Consider the following 8522-nt stretch of genomic DNA (forward strand, 5'->3'; position numbering starts at 1 on the left):
TTAATTTGGAGCAACTTTGCCGAAGAAACCAACCTCCTAACTATTACGGTTGACGAGTTATGATTTTTTGAAGCTTGGATGTTAGGGTGGACCTTAAAAAAATCAGTTTTTTGCTTATAACTTTTCATAGGGACATTTCTCGCAAAAACGTTGTTCCGAGCACTTTTAGATCTTTTGATTTTACACTTTTTCTCCGAAGAGGGCAATGTTATATCTCTTGAAATAAGAAAGTTATGCAAGATTTTCTCTTAAAAAATCGCTTTTCTTACATGTAAATATTTCAGAATGGCGCAAACCGATTTTCAATCTTTTAAATCCATTCAAAAGATCTCACTTTCATTGTTCGATGGTGAAAAAATAAAAGAAGTGTTTTTTGTTTAAAGTGCTTAATTAATTTTTGAAAATATGTCATTTTTCATCAAAATATGGCCATAACTTCAAGAATATAGAAAATACAGGTATGATGTCTTCGGCAAAAAGGTGCGCAATTGAATGCTTTAAAATTGTCTAGAACTAAGTTTTTTTGAAGAATCAACACATAAAAACATATTTTAAAAAAGTTGGATTTTTAACTAAAAAATAAACACTATCAACGTTTCAAAGAACCTTCTGTCAATGCTACCCTAATGAAAGGTTCCATACTTTTCTCTCTATGTTGGATTTTTAAAAACAATCGATTAGTATGTATATACTTAATATTTTGGTTTATTGAGCTTAGAACAAATAAAAATTAAAACTACATATCTTTTCAATTCAATTCAAAATAACAAGTTCTTGAGCTTTGGCTGGAAGAGAGTTTAAAGGAGAATCGCTGCTTTTCCTATTCATCAAGGAAATCACTGGATCGGATGTTAGAAGCAAACGTTGGAAGACGTCTTCGATGTTTGCCGTTCTGCTGAATTTCCTGGAGTGGAATTCTCGGAACTTTCTGATAGACTTGTTCCGGGTCTCCAGTGCTTCCTCGCTCAACATTCCAACAGGAACAGTACTGTGCTTCGCGATGGTACCGCCGTGGACCAAAATTTTGTGGAGAGTTGGAGACAGCGGATACCAACCATATAGGCTAGAATAAATAATTATTATTATCCAATTCCATTATTATTAGTTTTATTATTATTATATGTCAAACTACATCTTACCTGATATAAAGTTTCCTAGTCGTTTCCAAGTAGTTTTGGAATACTTCCACGTTGATATCACTCTTACAGTTGATAATAACTAGAATGATGTACATTCTCTCCAGTAATTTCGCAGATTGTACGCCATTCTTTGAAGAACGTTCGTGAGGTATTACCATCATTGCTGTTGCCACCGCTCGGTAACGGTTCGCCAATTCTGAGCCCTAGTCTTCGTTTTATTTCGGCTCGAATGGTGGCTTCTCGTTGACGGACAGCTTCGTTAGACTTCGCTACGCACCATGTCGGTTTTTCCATTTTTAGTCGATATGCTACCTTAAGAAACAGTTCCATTGTCCGAATATAGCAATGGAGAGGGGAGAATCCACGAGAGAACTTTTCAGCGTTGGTCTCGTTCAGATCGTTGGTTGCGTCATTCAGATTCTTTCCGCTTTTCCCACAAAATGAGCAGGATTGCGAGTTTGTTTCTGTGAGGTCGTTTACTACCTTAGTATCCATCATACTTAGAATTAACGAAGAATATACAGTAATTGTCCGACCGTCTTGAAGAATATCAGTTGGCCTCAGATTTTTTATTTGATCTCGCACTTTCTCAACTTCATTTCGCGTTAGCTGAGCAGATTCCTTCAAAAAAAATTAGCTTGATCGGTCTGCACAACGAAACGGAAGAAGGTAGATCATTTTTCCAAAAAATATCTCGTTCGTGCTCTGAGATTCTTCCAATTAATTGGAGAGGAACAAGAGCCATCGAAAATATGTGTGAATCATTGTACTGTCGTAATTCACCGTCTTCATCCGTTTCAACAAAGTTTTGCTTATAGCGAGAGTGATTGCTACTGCCATCGCAGCCCCACTTATAGTTAATCTCAAACGTATTACAAGCCGAACCAGCAAGAATAATTCTATGGCTTTCTATTAAGCGTTTGTTTGTGTGGTCAACTAGGGATTGGAGGGGAACTTCGGCTGCTGATGGTTTTATCGTAATACCTGAAAATTATGAATATCTCATGATTATTTTTGCATTCCCATAATTATCTGTCCATAAGCAACATAGATTCATTTCGATCATGTTAGATAATAGAAAAGATGTTTTGTGATGCCTTTATAGTGTATGAATGGGCCCTATCTAATGAAATAGAAATTACCTTCAGGATACGTCAGCTTCTTTTCCTCCAAAACCCGATTGTAGGACGGATACAAATCACACCCTTTCTTCAAATCCGATGCACGAATGTCATTGTATTGACTCTTGGAAAATCCGTTCTTACAAATGAATGCCAAAGCTTCAGTCGGTGAATACTGCTCCACTCCGGCATCACTAGACTTCATAGATTGCTTCAAGCTAGTGGCGGTTTCTGGAAATTCAGAAATATTTTTGATGATCTTTGCCGCATCTCTATGTCCGGAACTTGCGGCTCTTGTTGCCGCTGCAAACATCAACTCCTGATACGGAACTTCGACGCTGATATCATGAACTTTTCACTGCTTCGATTTTGTGCTTGAGGTTTCAAATGATTTACGCGGACGCCCTCTCTTGGTGTTCGACATCGGAAGTTCTTTGAAAGTTTCAAACTCACTCAACCAAATTTTGTTGCGCTCAAAGAAACGGTCTCTTTTCCGGTTGCTCTTTTTCCATGCTGTTGTGAATTTGAGTGCGAAAAAGCTAATTTTCTTTTGAAGTTCTGCAGTATCAATTGTTTTGCCCTGGAACTTGTCAATAACGTACTGACACAAAGATGTTGTAGAACTATCGGTAATGAATTGTTCAGCCAATTCATGGAAGGCGACTTTAAGACCTGGTGGAAAACTTTAGTTAGGGAATCTACTTCAAAAGTTGAGAAATTCTGTAACTTACCAACTGACATCTTGCTTTTTTCTGTGGAACGATAACGCACTAACCAAAATTCAACAGCATGCATGCAGAAAATCATGCTCTGCTGACTAGGCTTCTTTGAACTAGGCTACTTTGATCTAGTCTACTTTGATCCAGGCTACTTTGATCAGCATTCCTTTTCTAATCGGGTTACATTGTCACTCAAACATTGTTTTCTCAAATATATTTTTATGTGTTGGTTTAAAAAAAAAACTTTGTTCTAGATATTTTTAAAGCATTCAATTGAGCACGTTGTTGCCGAAGACATCATACCCGTAATTCGTACATTGTTGAAGTTGACTGTTTTTAGAAATTCAACATATAGAGACAAGTATGGAACCTTTCATTAGGGTAGCATTGACAGAAGGTTCTTTGAAACGTTGATAGTGTTTATTTTTTAGTTAAAAATCCAATTTTTTTAAAATATGTTTTATGTGTTGATTCTTCAAAAAAAACTTAGTTCTAGACAATTTTAAAGCATTCAATTGCGCACCTTTTTGCCGAAGACATCATACCTGTATTTTCTATATTCTTGAAGTTATGGCCATTTTTTGATGAAAAATGACATATTTTCAAAAATTAATTAAGCGCTTTAAACAAAAAACACTTCTTTTATTTTTTCACCATCGAAAAATGAAAGTGAGATCTTTTGAATGGATTTAAAAGATTGAAAATCGGTTTGCGCCATTCTGAAATATTTACATGTAAGAAAAGCGATTTTTTAAGAGAAAATCTTGCATAACTTTCTTATTTCAAGAGATATAACATTGCCCTCTTCGGATAAAAAGTGTAAAATCAAAAGATCTAAAAGTGCTCGGAACAACGTTTTTGCGAGAAATGTCCCTATGAAAAGTTATAAGCAAAAAACTGATTTTTAAGGTCCACCCTAACATCCAAGCTTCAAAAAATCATAACTCGTCAACCGTAATAGTTAGGAGGTTGGTTTCTTCGGCAAAGTTGCTCCAAATTAATTGTTCTAAAACTTTGTAGAACATTGTATAGGTGTATTTGGAAAAACAAAAAAGTTGATATACAAATCTTTTAAACCATTTGGACCACCCTAATTTCAATTTATTGACTAAATAGGACACAAATTTTGGAAAAACTTTCCCAAAGACACCATATAGCTAAAATCAATAGTTTCGCCGTAAATAATTTTGTCTAGCTAGATTCGGACCTGGGACCATTGTGCAATGGCGACGGCTACGTCGTCGTTGATTCAAAACTCTCAAACGAGAACTTTTCCCACAATTTTGTCCCGGATTAGTTCGGAAAACGAATTAAATCTGAATCCTTTGCATTAAGCGAATTTGCAAAGCGAAGCCTGGAGAGCAAGTTGCTGTCGTCGAGTCCCTTGACTTTCATCAGGTGTGAGCAGAGAGCAGACGACGGAGTACGGGGCTGAATATGAAACCCGGAGACCACGGACCGAACCACCCACCAGCAGCAGTAGTGTCGCACAACATCATACATCAGAGTCAATTGCAGACAGCAGCCAGCAGGAGCTGCCGCTCGCGCGTGTGATTCAATGAAACCCGACTTTTGGGGCTTACCTATGGCTGTGTTTGCATCTAGCGCAGAACTTCGACGGCGTTGGATTGGAACGAGGATAACGTTGACACATAAACGATACGACAGAGTAGCACCATGGCAGCAAAGTCAGTCCACGACAGTGGTTTGGAACGTGTTGAAAGTCGTGCCATCCATGTGAAAATATTTCGTTTGGATTTTTTGTTTGTCTGATGTTAAAAGCTTTCCAGATGGTCTGAGTGATGAGACAGCCATAACATAAAATTGGAAAAGACGCAATTTGAGCCACACCTCCAAGATGAACAGACGCTTGGGACGTACCTGGAAGGATATATTTTGTAATTGTACAGTTTAAATGTAATCTTCAAACAGAAATTTCGAGATTCTCAGCATCCGAGGGGTTATCACTGTAGGTTGAGAACCACTGCAAGCAAAAATGTACTGCGGTTTCTGTGTACTGTGTGCTAAAGCCATGCAGTAACATCACCAGCCAAAGTACCCACAGATAGCAAGCAGCATTAGCTGTATCATTCCATCCCCCCCCCCCCTTCCCACCCCCCTGTTGCCACCGAAACGGATGATGAAGAGGGTGGCTGCTGCTGGAGAGATTTACAGACATGGTGGGGCTACTGCACTGCACACAACACGAATAATTCTAATATTCTATTTTGAATGTGGAGCACTGCGTTTCTCCACGAGCCTATCCAGCCACCGAGTCCTACCCAAGCAGCACACAAGTCACAAAGGAGTGTCGACAGCGCAGGTTTTTGGTTGGACAAAAGTCATTTTCAAGTTATTCTGCCTTTGAGTTAGATTTTCATGAATGTAGCTCCTGTACAACCAAAAACCTGCGCTGTCGACACTCCTTTGTGACTTGTGTGCTGCTTGGGTACAAACCTAACCCACAGGTCGGGAGGGATGTACGTACGTCGTACATAGGTAGATTTGTAGCGTGTAGTGAGATAACCATCGCAACCATACGGGAGTGGAGGAATTTTTTGAATTATTAATCTGCAGTGCTGTATGCCGCCAAACAGCATATGAACGTATTCGCCTCCAGAGTCGGAAGATCCTGACGGTGTGGAACATTTCATGGAAAATGATAGTCGGGTTACGCCCTAAACATATTAATAATTGTCGGATGTTTTGAATGGCATTGGGAGGGAAATTGTATAGCCCAGATGTTTGTGTCACGGCTACCGGTGATTGCGTGATGGTTGTTGAAGATAAGATAATACATAAAATTGGTGAGTTCTCGTTCACAGCTCGAGCAGAGCATGAACAAAGATGACCGAACAATTCGTATACAATTCATAATTGTCAAACTGCGTTCGCTGTAAGGCCTGAAGTACACATGGTCAAATATTTGGAATGAACTAAAGAAAATGTTGAGTCGATAAGAAGAGCGTCCAACATAAGGAAGGACTGTATCGTTAATTATGAGTACACCTTTGAGGCTCTGTATTAAAAACACTATGCCTTATTTTGACAACTGCTATGCGTCTATGTGTTGCTAACGTTGTACACAAACGATAACCTTCATTAAAAGTTAATATTTTTCCTCAAGCGGAACAATGCGAGCGTTTACGGAAAAGAAGCGAAAATAGATTGTGACCAGGTACTGCAATGAAAAATGATTATCGCTAAGAAAATAGCAAAAGTTGAATGTGTTAGGGTTTTTGTTGTCTAAAGTTCTATCAAAAGTTTCAGTATGCATAACACACTGAAAGACTCACCCGGACGCGAAAAACAAAAACAAGTACGTCCAAGTCAAATTTGGACAGCAAAATTTGCAAAAAACGTTAAAGAAAAATAGGAGGTATCTATCAGAGATTGCGCAAAAAAGTGTGGAATGACAGCGCGCCAAGGAGCGTTATTCCCTGAAGACCTACCCAAAATAGAAATGTTCAAAACGCAGCCAAATTCTGGCGGATTATGTGAAAACTCGGCCTTGAAAACTGTACGACGAAGTTTTGAGCAAGTGCATAATCATGGATGATGAAACGCATGTCAAACTGGACTACAAGGCACTTCCAGGGGTACAATTTTTCACTGTGAAGCGTGGCACGGATGTTCCGAATTGAGGGAAATCGATTTTTTGCGAAAAAATTGGGAAAATATGTTGGTTTGGCCAGCAATTTGTCAATGTGGTATGAAATCATCACCTTGCTTCACCGTCCCAAGTATGAACGTCGAAATATACGGGAAGGAATGTCTCCAGAAACTTATTCTGCCACTCATCTGAAGGCACAAAGGTCCTACATTATTTTGGCCGGGTTTGGCATCCTGCCACTATGCGCGTGACATCTTTGACTGGTATGAAGAAAACAATGTTCAATTTGTAGAAAAGGCAATGAATGCTCTAAATTGCCCGCAAATAAGGCCCGTTGAGAAAAAGTTAGCTTTGATGAAATAAAAACTATGGAAAAGGATAGAGGAGCAGAGCACGTCACCAAATTCAAGAAAAACTGGGTCAATCCAAGCAAAACCAACGTCGGAACAGTTGTCCAAAACCCTATTAAGAACACCAAGAAGAAAGTGCGAGAGGTGGCAAGATCCACGAAAAATTAAATATACAATGATGTCATGGGCTTTTCTGATGATCAATAAACAATGTTATTGAATTTAATTTACAAAATAAATAAAACATTTTCAAATACAGCAATTATCAGGTGTACTCATAATTAACAATACAGTCCTTAGCTCTGGTCCTCACAAGTTCCTACCTCATGCTTCCATGGGTCAATCGATGACAAAGACCGCCAGCCAAGAGTTGTGTGCTTAGCTGGAAGTGCAGCCTGGGTACTGTTGTCCTAAAAACTTCAGCTAGATTGAGGAGGTACGTCCCGAGCCTCTGTTCACAGGTGCGGCTGAAAATGTGATTGCTCATGCGCAAGAAAGTGTGGAGCAGAATGATATGCGGAGGTTTTATGAAACTGTCAATGGCATGCGGAGAAAAACGGCGCCTTCTCCCGTCATGTGCAACGACCGTAAAGGAAACTTGCTGACAGACAAGACAATGGTGGCTGCCAGGTGGAGAGAGCACTTCAAGGAGTTGTTCAACGGTGAGAATGGAAGAGCGACAGACAGAATTCGAATCGACGAAAACGGACAAGCTGTGGAACCTCCAACGCTAGACGAGATCAAGACAGCCAATAAGGCTTCTGGGAAGGATGAACTTCCGGTCGAGCTTCTCAAGCACGGTAGTGAGCAGCTGCATCAACTCTTACGCCGTATTATATTGAATATATGGGAAGAGGAAGAACTGCCTTCTAGTTGGTTGGAGGGTCAGCTGAAGGTGGTTTTTCAGTTTTGTGCCTTGTTCGTTGGCAGAAAACCAAGTTATCAACATTGTGCCAAATAAAATTAAAAGAACTTCTATCAATGACCTACATTTTTGATGCATTATAACGGCTAATTGCGAGACCATGCTTAAAATTTATTTAGTTAGAACAGTTTTTTTAACACCGAATTTGTTACAATTTAAATATCTTGTGCTGCAGTTAATAGTAAGGGGATTCACTAAACAGTGTATACGGATTAAACGTCGTAATTACAAAACCAATCTTCGATTTTTTCTTCCGCAAATTCTTGAAACATTTCATAGTGAATAACGCCATTTCATAGTGAATACCCCTAATATGTTTCTATCATCTGAACACAATGTTGGTGTCAGATTGATGGAAGTTAAGATATTGAACTCGCAAACATCGTATATATCATACGTGCATTGAGATACAATTTTTTATTTTTTATTTTTTAGTGAAAAAAACACAATTTTTAATTGGAATGAGTGTAATCGGTTTCGTACCTTTTAATTCCGCATTAATTGCTTATCCTTTGACAGATACGCGTATTTCGACTACTACTTGTAATCTTCCTCAGTGTCAGTTATCCAGTGGATAACTCCTAACTAACAAAAGTAGCTGCATAAGAGCTCATGGAACAAACACTTTTGTAAAAGTGGTTGAATTAGCTCTTAT

At 38.9% G+C, this 8522-nt stretch overlaps 1 long non-coding RNA gene across 1 annotated transcript; it reads left to right on the forward strand.

The window, feature by feature from the left end:
* Positions 1-679: 679 nt before the first annotated feature.
* On the forward strand, positions 680-4206 carry LOC134287381 (uncharacterized). Its single transcript, XR_009997265.1, has 2 exons — positions 680-3110; positions 3141-4206. It is a non-coding gene; the product is annotated as an uncharacterized LOC134287381 (long non-coding RNA).
* Positions 4207-8522: the final 4316 nt, after the last annotated feature.

This window comes from Aedes albopictus, chromosome 1 (genome assembly GCF_035046485.1).
Source record: "Aedes albopictus strain Foshan chromosome 1, AalbF5, whole genome shotgun sequence".
Lineage (NCBI taxonomy): Eukaryota > Metazoa > Arthropoda > Insecta > Diptera > Culicidae > Aedes > Aedes albopictus.